Here is an 11945-nt window from a genome sequence, read left to right on the forward strand (position 1 = left end):
TTCAGAACACTGCTAGTTTGGGGTAACAAATAATAAAAATGCAGGACACCCAGTTAAATTAGAATTTCAGATAAACACTTTTTTTTTTTTTTTAGGAGAAGCATTCCCCAATATTGTATGAACAAATACTGCATGGGACATACTTACGTTAAAAATTATTGTTTTTCAGGGTGCCAGTGGCTCAGTGGGTTGGGTCTCTGCCTTTAGCTTGGGTCATGATCTCAGGGTCTTAGGATCGAGCCCTGAATCTGGGTCTTTGCTCAGCGGGGAGCCTCCTTCCCCCCCACCCCTCTGCCTGCCTCTCTGCCTACTTGTGATCTCAGTCAAATAAATAAATAAAAAATCTTTTTAAAAAATTATTGTTTTTCTGAAACTCAGATTGAACTTTGTGTTCTATATTTTCTATGGCAACCCAGTACTGGGGAAAAGCCACTCGTACAAGTTGACTGGTTGGGACAAGTCCAAGAGAGTGGGCATTCTTCCCAGAGACCACTGGGCATTACCTGCCTTTTCCTTCCGTCCTGGGCTCACACTGGAAAAGTCTCCATTAAATAGAAGGGGGTCAGGCCTGATCAGAAACTGTGTAATGCTTTCCCTGGGCTTGGTTTCTGGGGCCACCGTATGGCAGACTTGGGCCTATTTTGAAGTGATTAATTTATGAATTGACAGAGCTATTTGTATATTTGGTGTTAATGATAGTAATCTTATAGAATGTCCTGTTTCCTCTTTTTTTTAATTAAAGGGATCTTTTTTAAGGTTTTATTTTTAAGTAATCTCTATACCCAACGTGGAGCTCAAACTCACAACCTGAGATTACGAGTCGCACGCCCTCCCAACTGAGCCAGCCGGGCGCCCCGCCATATTTTTCTCTTGAATGAAGTAGCATCTGGTTGTCGACTGGGGCGTGAGGATGCTATGGTGTTTGGTCATCAAATGTGCACACGAGACGTGTGGCTGGGGTCAGTTCCCCAGGGCAGAGTCTTGCCACAGTGGACAATCTCTGTGAGACCCCAGACATTTATTTTTTTTATTTATTTTTTTTAAAGATTTTATTTATTTATTTGACAGAGAGAGATCACAAGTAGACAGAGAGGCAGGCAGAGAGAGAGAGAGAGGGAAGCAGGCTCCCTGCTGAGCAGAGAGCCCGATGCGGGACTCGATCCCAGGACCCTGAGATCATGACCTGAGCCGAAGGCAGCGGCTTAACCCACTGAGCCACCCAGGCGCCCAAGACCCCAGACATTTAAGGGACCAGCCAGTTTCACCACTATTGGCAGGTCCTCAGCAGCCAGCCTCTGGCACCTGCCCTCAGGAGAAATCCTGGTCACCATCCATTTCTTAGAACCCAGTGACCATGTCACCACAGAATGGTGCTTCACCGGCCGTCCTGGGTCCTGCCTTCCTGTTCAGGGTTAGTGTGGGTCCAGGAGGACTTTGGCCACAAAGCTTGGGATGACAGCCTCCCACCACTGTGGTTTCTTACCTGGTCTCAGCTATCCTATGGGGAGTTAGTTTATGGGGAAAATAGAACTTTGGTCCGGGATGGAGCCAGACCACCGTCCTGCTACAAATGCGCCCTCACGCTTGGCCCATTTTTCAGGCTGCCTGCCAGCACCAGCCTCTGCCACTCTACCTGGTTCTGGTTGGTCAGGGCTGGCTCTCTGCTCGAGCCTGTGGGGTTCCCAGCAACTTCTCCTGACCCTGACCGTGTCAGCCATGTCTGGTGGGTACCACCCCCCTACCAGCGTGGGGATCACAGTCCCCCTGTCTACCCACCCCTACCCCCTGCCAGCCGCCATATGTCACATCAATGATGTTCTCTGCCTCACATTACCCATCATTCACTTTTGCCACAAATGTCTTCGGCTTCCAACAGGTAAGTCGTGGACATTGGTTTCAGTCAGAGCTGGGTCCCTGTGCCCACTTCTCGACCGAGCCTTCATCTGAACTTGGGCAAGGTGGCTAACCCCTCTCTGCTCCATGAGGTTTATACATGGTGCATTGGTGTCCTAGGGCTGCTGGAACACGTAACCATAAACTTGGTGGCTTGAAACAACACATATTTCTCAGATCACAGTTCTGTAAGGCCAGGGGACTGGGGGGACTCCGTCAAAATCAAGGCATCGGCGGAGCTGTGTTCCTTCCTGGAGACTCCAGAGCAAGAACCTCTTCTGGGCGTGTTCTGGTTGTTGGCAGAAGGCAGTTCCTCGTGGCTGCAGAACTCAGTTGCTGTTTCCTGGCCTGACCAGCAGCCGGGAGCCTCCCTCAGTGCCTGGCCTTCATGTTCAGAGCCGGCAGCTTCATTCCAGCCCCTGTCACCCTCCAAGTCTCTGTGCCTGCCCCCCGCCACATCTCTTCTGCTCCAGCTGGACGACTCTGTCTGCTTTCAGGGGCTCACGTGATCAGGTTGGGTCCACCCAGGTATGCTCCTTGTTTCAACCTCAGCAGCTCTAATGTCATCTGCAAGTCCTTTCACCAGATTCTGGGGAGTAGAGAATGGACATCGCGGGACAGGGGCCATTATTTGCCAACCACAGGTGGGGTGACAACGTTGTAGAGTAACCCCCGGCGTACTGGTTTCCTAGGGCTAGTGGAACCAAGTGCCACAAGCCAGGTGACTCGTCTCACAGTCCTGGTGTCTAGAAGGCCCAAATCAAGCGGTCAGCGGGGCCATGCTTCCTCTGAAACCTTAGAGAAGAATTCTCCCTCTCTTCTCCTGGCTCCTGGTGGTGGCTGGCAGTCACTGAGTCCCAGTCTTGCCGCTCTGCCTCTGTCTGGAGTCAGTGTTCTCCTGCAGGCCTGGGTCCCAATTTCCCTCTTCTTCCAAGGACACCAGTCCCACTGAAGGGAGGTCCACCATGACGACCTCATCTTAACTTGATTCCATCTGCAGAGATCCTATTTCCAGACAAGGTCGCATTCATAGATCATGGGGTTAGGACTTCAAAAGGACAAAATTCAACCCAAAACACAAGGTAATGGCAGAAAAGCACCTAGCATGGGGACCAGACCTCTGGCTGGTGCTTAACCAATGGGGGAGGCACTGGGCAGCTCTACGGTCATGCGGTCTGGGTCCCGGTGGGCATGCATTGGGCCAGCTGGTGCACGTGTGGCAAGAGTCTGAGAAATGGAGTCTCCTTCTGTCCTGCCTTCCTGACCATCCCTGTCTCAGCACGGGTTCAGCTTTCCCTAGAGCCCTTAACTCAGGCTGCCCCCTTGCCTGCGAGCCCCCCTCCACCCCTGGGCTGTCCAAATGCACGTCTTGGCCGCTCTTCAAGTCCCACCTGATCTGGAAGGCCAGATCTCAGGTGCTGTGCCCACTGGCAGGTTGAGCTGATTAAAGACTGAGAACGGAGAAGCCGTACCACCCTGGAAATCCTGCTGCCCAGCTGGCCGGAAAAAAGAGCCTTCCTGTTAGGAAATGCAGATAGGAAAAACCCAGCCCCGCCAGGAAGAAGCAAAGACAAAGCAAGGGGCTGACTCAGTGGCTGAAAGGTTCAGAAGACGAGTAATTTTCAGGCAAGAAATTGCACCCTCTGCCGCGCCTGGCCCGATAATCATCCATCTTGTAAACGTGAACTGCTCTTCCTAGAAAGAAAAACAATAACATCCAAACACTCTTGCCAAGTGAGCCTTCCAGGAGCCATAATTCTTGGAGGATCTGCATTACATGCAAGACTCTGGGTATTGGCTGATGACCGCCCTTGTGCATTTCTTCTGTCCACCCGCCTTCGATATGCAGTGGAGGAAAGGTTTGATGGATCCCATCAGCAGCCCTGGGATCTCACCCCGAAGCTGAGCGCCTCCACGTTTAATAAATGGGAACACGTGCAAAGCCAGAGCAGTCCCACAAGCAGAGTTTCATGGAGAGCGAGGGCCTCAGCAGGCGTCCTCTAGAATGACTTCCAAACACTTTAGCATCCTGACCTCTCCTCATTTCCGGAAACGTCCTTAAGTTCACCCCCCCCCCATCCCCCAGCACAGATGGGAACAGGGCAGGGAGGACGAGGGACAGCTGTAGCCGCTGGGGAAATAGAAGAGGCAGGTAGGCTCCGTTGGGGTTGAAAGACGCCCCAGAGGGAAGTCACCGTTTCCCCCAAGACACTGCTTCTCGAGGCTCTCACCTTCAGGGTAAGGGTCCCCCTCGGAGCGGGGGTGCTGGGCTGATTATCCCTGCATTACCAGTGACTAGCACAGGGATATCAGTTTGTTGAATGAACAAATAAGCGCAAGCTGGGAATGACTGGAGGCAACCAGATAGGATTCTGAAAGCCGCCCCCTCTTGCAGCCGAGACTTAGTCTCCCCACTACCTGGGTCCCAGAATGCAGGCTCTCCACCTCCCATAGGCACCACCCCAGGCCAGGCCAAGGGCAGAGCATGCCAGAAAATGAAACCACCTTTCAGTCACAGAGCCTGCGGTCCCACAGGTCAGAGCTGAGAGCCACAGCCGCGGGGGGAGTAGGGGGAAGCCGTTTGCAGCTGTTTATATGATGTGTATCTGGTGGATAAATAAACTTCATTTTCCAGGGCTGCCAATCTCTAAACATGAAGAAATATACATTCGCTCAGAAACGTAAAAAAAAATAAACAAATGTGGTGATGTTTGAATCCTCCTAGCGTCAAAGCCCTGGGTCCGGAGCTCCTCGCCTCTCAGCTGGTTAATAACCCTAGTTTATGGATCCCTCCTAGGGGCCTGCGTGTGGAAGTTCCGCTCAGAGGAAATGCTCCCTGTTAGGTTGTGGGGGAGGGAGAGTCCAAGCTGCAGATCCTTCTGGAACATCTCCAGGTGCAATCCAGTCAGGCCCTCGCCACAAGCCAGGCGACGCTTCCAGCGGCCCAGGAGGTCATGATCAGCACCTGCCGCTCACAGCCTCGGCTCAGCCCAGAGCACCTGCCAAGGTCAAGGAAGCCAGGTGAGAGGCCACCTGAGGCTCTTGAGCAGGACCTCCTTTTTGTCATGATTCTGAGGCATGTTTGACTGCCTCAGCAGCCAGTTGCTCTCCCCACAGTTGTGTGGGTTGGCTGGGCTCAGCTGGGGGTTTTCGGCTCTCCAGTGGTGTCACCAGGGGCACGCTTATCTGGAAGCTTCACTGGGCAGGAATGCCCACTCTCTCATCCACTCGCACAGTCAGTGATGTGTGCAAGCTGTCATCTGGGAGCTCCAATGGGCCGTCGACAGAGACCCTCAGTTTCCCTCTCTACAGTCCCTCTGCAGGGCTTGAGCTTCTCGTGGGGGTAGCGCTGTGTTCCGAGCAGAAGCTGCAGACCTGGGAGACCCCAGCCCCGGAGGCTCCCTCACATCCCTCTCATCCAAGCAAGTCAGGCCAGCCCAAATCCAAGGGGAGTGGGAAGGGACCCTTGGAGGAGAGAGGAGCAGCAGAAAATTCGAGGCCATCTTTAATCCACCGCAGGAGACCACTCTTGGGGGATGGAGGATGACACTCCCCTTTGTGGTGCTAAAGACCCCACTGGTGGCTAAGGACTCACAGCAGCCTGGGCAGAAGGATCGGTCACAGAGCAGTCCCAGCTTGACATTGAAGCAGCAGAGAGACCGATGGCTGGAGACACGAATCATGGAAACAAGGAAACTTTCCACCTTTCCCTCAATGGGCGAGAGATGGCAGGGGGAGCATGGCTTGGCTTTGAAGCCACCCTGTCCTGGCCTCATCACTTCTTCCCTGGTTTGGACATTCCTGATGCAAACGGCGAGCTTTCACTGACCCACTGGAGTCTGCGGGTGACCACAAGACACATAACGCTCCGCACTTTTCCATCCCAAGCTTCAAACACACTTTCCAGGAGCCGTTTTCTAGGTGACCGTGCTGGGATCTAAATCCGCTGAAGTTTAAGCTTGGGGCTGAATTCACGGCAGAACACTTAAATCCACATAGAGAACAGTCGGGAAAGAGACACACACTTGTTTGTTTGTTTTTTTGTTTTTTTTTTTTTTTAACCTCCTTTCTCTCATCCCTGCCTGATTTCACACACACAGACTACAGATACTACTATAGCTTGGCGGTGATCTCTGAACTGAGCCCCCGAGGACCCCCCCACCCCACACCTAGAAGGCCAATCCAATCCTTTCCTGGGAAAAGCGGTGGGGGACGGGTGTGGGTATCAGAAATAGATTTAAAGGACTCCCAAACAGTAATGCGAAAACCACACTAGGTTTCCAGAAAGTGATTTCTCATCCACAAGGCAATTCCAGAGAGTGTAAAGATATTGCTGTGGACTGCAGCCCAGGGGTGTGGGGACAGTCACCGCATGCCTGTGTCCCTGCTCTCCGCAGTGACTAATGGTGTCACCGGTCAGCTGTCTCAGCGCATTCTCCTACTTTTGGAGGTGTTCCCAAAACCAATTTAAAATCCAACAAAATGAAACCAAAAAAAATGGTCGGTCTCCACATCAAGACATATCTGGGAGGTAATTGGAACATTTGATAAAATGCATAGACAGCCACGCAATGAATAACCAAGAAACTCCAGACAACTTCTAGTGACTCTGATTTGTACATTCAGTCATTCAGTCACCGTTTACTGAGTAGCTGGGCGGCTCGAGCCCATGGTCCTGGAGCTTGCGGTCAGGTGGGAGCCCAGGTGTTCCAGAAGTAATCACGAGTCGGAAGAACGCCGTAGAACCACGTCTCACTGCAAATGCGAATCATGTCGTTAGTCCTGCGTCTCCGCTCAAAGCCCGCACAGATTTGGTTCTGCAGCTCTCAGCCCAGGTCCTGTTTGAAAAATTAATACATTATGAACAAATGATTTGAGAATTAATGGTGTCTGCTGCCTAGTTTCGATGGGCACAGTCCTGCACGCGATGCCATGACCCGGCTACCAAATATCACACAGAGATTGGTCTGAAGTTCACACCAGGAAATGGACACTTGACCGTGGAGACAAACAGCCACTCCTCCACCACTCATCCCTACAGCCCATCATTCTGGTGACTCAGTGTCTGAGTCTGTTGGGGTTGCTACAACACAGACACCTAGACCGGGTCCTTAAACATCAAATAGTTGTTTCTCACGGTTCCAGAGGCTGGGAAGGCCAAGATCAAGGTGCTGGAAGATTGGAGGTCTGGTGAGAGCTCGTCTTCTGGTTCATGAATGACCATCTTCCGGCTGGGTCGTCAAGTGGTGGAGGGGGAAGGGAGCTCTCGGGCCTCTATTATTAGGGCGTGAATCTCCTTCAGGAGGACTCCACCCTCATGACCTAATTCCCTTCCAAAAGCCCCACCTCCAGATCTCGTCACATTTGGGATTCAGTTTCAATATCTGAATTTAGGGCCGGGGCGGGGAGGTGGGAACGCAAGCTGTCTGTTCCCAGCATTCCCTGCTTTCCTCCCTCCGGCTTTCCCTCCCCTTTCTTCCTCCCTTCCTCCTCCTCTTCCCTTCCTTCCTTCATCCCTTCCTCCTTTTCTTTCCTTCTTTCCTTCTCTCCTTCTGTCCTTCTCTCTCTCCCCCTCTTCCTTCCTCTCTCCCTCCCTCTTTCTTTCTGTCCTTCTTTTCTTTCTTTCTCTCTTCCTTCCTTCCTTCCTTCCTTTCTCTCTCCCCCTCTCTCTTTCTTTCTTTCTCTCTCCTTTCCTCCCTTCCCTCCTTCCTTCCTTTCCTTCTTTCTTTCCAAAAGACAGGCCCAGCCTGGGGAGGTGGGGGAAGGACTGGGACTGCCCCAGGGACGGCAGTTCTCATCCCAGCTTGGTCACTGGAGGCCAAATGCAGACACTGCCCTTCTCTGGCTTTGTTTTCTTATCTACAAACTTGGTTGAAAAGGGCTGGTGGGCCATGCTCTTCCACTGACCAACAGGGGAGCAATGGGCGGCGGGGGTGGGGAGCTTCCCCTGGGGCCAGAGGCTGGTCCCCAACCACACTGTTGTGTGGGCATCTGTGTGCTGTTACCTGTCTAGCAGGGGAAAGGCCCACGCTGTGCAGGCCTGGGAAGGTTGTGGCTCCAGGGAGGTCCCGGCCGCTGCCCCCATTGTCCTGGGCTGAGCAGCACCTTCAGCTTTCCATCACTCTGCTGACCATCGAGCCCCATTGTGGAAGAGGGGAAACAGGGGCACTCTGTGTTCATTCTGAAGGTGGTCAGGGCCAGAACAAGAGGGATGGAAGTGAGGAGGTGCCCAGCACCCCCGCCCCCATGCAGGGCACCTGGGAGGCCTCGGCTGGACATGCCAGGGTCCCCTGATCTGGAATCCCTTTGCTGCTGGCTATGTACGTCATCTAAGTCGGGTTTCTGCAATCAGACTTCACTTTCAAAGGAGTTTCCCTGCTAAAGTAAATGTGACAACCCCAATGCTAGGTCATTAAAGGATCCCACTGACAACTCTGTATCTCTTACAGTCAATCTATAAATGTCACCCATTTCTACTAATGGCAGCTTTGTGACAGAGGAACAAATAGTTCACAAGCAACAAGAGGAGCCTTTAGGAGATTTGAGAAAAGGATGGCCACTTGTCTGCCAATGCACCCCATCCTTCCTTCCTACCCCCCATATTCATTCATTCTCACCCAACCAACCAGCCAAACTACTAATATATTTTTGCACACCTGCCTTGTGCCAAGCTCTGGATGAGGCACCAGGAATTCAGCATGGAATAAGACGATGTCTTTGCTGCCCCCCTCAATAAAATTTATATTCTGGAAGGGACAGACAATAGCCCAGTAAATATATAAACAAGACAATTACAGATCACACCAAGAGGGAACAAGAAAATAATGGCTGGAGGTCAAGAGTGCCCGAGGGGTCTTGTCCTTGTGGTTTGGAGCCCACCCTCCGGCAGGTGGGCAGCCACTGTCTAAAGAGGGTCTCCAACTTCAGTTTGCCCACGAAGCACCTGCGGATCCTACCAAAAAATGCAGTCTCGTACCCGAGTTCTGGGCTGGGCCTTGAGACGCTGCCTGTCACACCTGCTTTCAGATGACGCCGATGCTGCTGGTCCAAGGACTACAGACCACGGGGCACGCTGCAGACCCTGGCCGAGTGGCTTGCCCTTAGCAGCCCCCCGCCCCCAACACGCATCTCAGGACCCAGCCGTTTTACTCTGCTTGGACCTGCATCTTTTCATTACCCAGTCTCCGAGGGCTGTACTCGGTCCTCAGGCGCCCTGGGTGCTTCGGACGGAGCAGCAGGTTGGGCGGGATGACACTCGAGCCCCAGCGACCTTGCTAGCAAGCACTGAACCTCCTGGTCCTGGAGGCCCATCTGCGGATCGGGCTAACAGTGCAGCCCTGCTTTCCTTGCAGTGTGTGGTGCGACCAGAGGAAACAGACATTCGTATGATGAGAAGTCAGACCTAGAAGCCTGGAGTTTACCCAGCCTTGAAGCAGAAGGGGATCCTAGTTATCGATGTGAAGGAAGCGGCTGGGCGTCCACCTGGGCGTGCGGTGTATGGGTTTAGTGCAGGACGAACGGATCTGCGGTGGTCAGAGAAAAAGACAGCAATTGGGAGTCACAGAGAAGCCTTGCAAAAACATCACGCAAAACCAGTTGTACCCGAAAAGGCTTTACTGTCTCTTTAAGCCCCCGATGGGTCTCCCCGATTTTCTTTGGCGTCAGGGTTGGGCATCTCTGGGAATCTGACCCACATCTGTGTAAGATAAAGAACAATTATCAAGCAGAAACACGCCTTGCACCAAACACACCTACTTAATTGGTGCTTTACTTAAGCTAATGTTTCACATTAGTTTGGCCTCCCCAAAGCATCAAGTTGAAAAAGGCAAAACTCTTTTTACTGCAAGATTCCCTGAAGCCTAGATGTGCCGCGTGTATGCACCACATGTGCGTGAAAGCCCACAGTGTGTGCCGTAGGCACAGGCTAATTAATGATGCTTTTCCTTATTAGCAATAACCAACTTCACATGCACAGCCTTTTGAACTCGTTTCTGGAACCCTCTTCTGAACCACAGGCCTAGAATAGAAAAACAGGCACTCTATAAATATTTGTTGAGTGACTGAACAACATTGAGGCAGTGAAGCTTGGTGTCTGGAAGGAACTGAGACGTTGGCTTCAGACTGAAGGATCCGGGTCCGTGTCTCAGTGATGTTTGTCACTCTGAATGACCTTACACCTTCCAAGCTTATGAACCCATAAATTTAAATGATGAAATGAAAGTGAAATCATTAAATGAAATCAAATTTATAAAGCACATCATCTGACAAGTAGTAAGTACTTGAAAAATGTCAGCTGTAGAAGGTGACCGTATATGCTATGGGCCAAACAGGGACACTTTGGGCAGCAAATAGGGCACTTTCATAATTATGCCAGAACAGCAAGTGTCGATCAGGACTGTTCCGGGTAAATGAAGGCACATGGTTACCCCCTTGTCCCTGTTTCGTAAAGAGATCCTTAGAGATGATCAGATCCAAACTATTTATTCAAAACATAAATTAGTGATTCCTGGGGAGGTAAAGAGTGACCTGAAGCCACAAAGCCCATTAGCAGAATGCGGGTTCAGAATCATGCTGCAGGTGCAAGCTCCTTGCCCTCAAGAACACGAGCACTGCGGAGTGCCACTCTGGTCTCCATCCCTGTGGTTCTGCAAGGTCCCATTCTGCAATGCTTGACCATGAACCTCAGAGAAGTTAAGAAACTTGCCTAAGTCCACAGAGCAGTAAGCTCAGGCAGTGTCCCAGACTCTTCCACTGAAGTGTGGGATGTCAGCACGTGGCTCCTAAGAGCTCAAGGGGGAGTCGGCATGTTGATGTCAGCTGCAGTTCCAGGAACGTCTCACATCTTCGTTTGGTGTGTGTGTTTCGGAGCTCACGGATTGGTCGTGATCGTGGGTGCACAATGCAGACATTTGGTCAGAAGTCACCGTCCCTTCACCTCGCTGCCATACCTATCCGTACCATAGCATCGTTGGTATGTTACATGTCTCTTTCTGGGGTCTGAGCTCTGCAGAGGGAGAGGCTATGCCTGGCCCAGGGTGGTCTTGCTGCCTCTCACAGAGAAGGTTGCTGAATGTCATTGCTCTCCGTGTCAGTATCATGGCCAACAACCCAATACAAACGGACAGGGATCCAAATTTCCCCTGTCGAGACATGAAAATTCTCAGAAAGGGCCCCAAGCATCCCTGCTGACATGTCCTGTCTCTAGTGAAAAGTGTCAGGTGCCAGGTCCCCACCCCCAATGACTGAGCCTAGGTCACAGCCAGGGACTTTCCTCAACCAGGTCTCCTTCCCTCGTGCCCACGGCCATCTCTCTCCTGAATCCCGGAGAATCACTATTTATCCCATAGGTGGGATGGACCTGGCTCCTCGGGTTCTCGGGAGCCCACGGTGTGCACCTCCCGCCGAGGGCATGTCTGGAGAGGTCATGTGGATCGCTTGAGCATGGCCATGGTGGGAGTGTTTCCACAGTCATCGGCAAATGCTATAAATCGGGGCGCTTTTTTCCCCTCTTGGGGAAGCAGATGTTACACATTTACAAGCATACTGCTACTATAATCATGGCACCAAACCCTGCCTGACTCTTCTTAGCCCACATACTCCTCCCAGTGTCTACCCATCCTCCCAGTTCTCTGCCCTCCGCTGGCAATTGTGGGCAAGTCAGCATAACACTGTTGCAAAGCCTGGGTGGCTCAGTGGGTTAAGCCTCTGCCTTCAGCTCAGGTCATGATCTCAGGGTCCTGGGATCGAGCCCAGCATCAGGCTCTCTGCTCAGCAGGGAGCCTGCTTCCCCCTCTCTCTCTGCCTGCCTCTCTGCCTACTTGTGATCTCTGTCAAATAAATAAACAAAATCTTTAACAAAAAAAAAAAAGGGAAACACCATCTGGGGGCGCCTGGGTGGCTTAGTCGGTTAAGCATCTGCCTTCGGCTCAGGTCATGATCCCAGGGTCCTGGGATAGGGCCTTCATTGGGCTCTCACTTAGTGGGGAGTCTGCTTGTCTTTCTTCCCCAGCCCCTCCCGCTCACTCCCTCTATCTCTCTCTAAGATAAATGGA

Source organism: Lutra lutra, chromosome 14 (genome assembly GCF_902655055.1).
Source record: "Lutra lutra chromosome 14, mLutLut1.2, whole genome shotgun sequence".
NCBI classification, from domain to species: domain Eukaryota; kingdom Metazoa; phylum Chordata; class Mammalia; order Carnivora; family Mustelidae; genus Lutra; species Lutra lutra.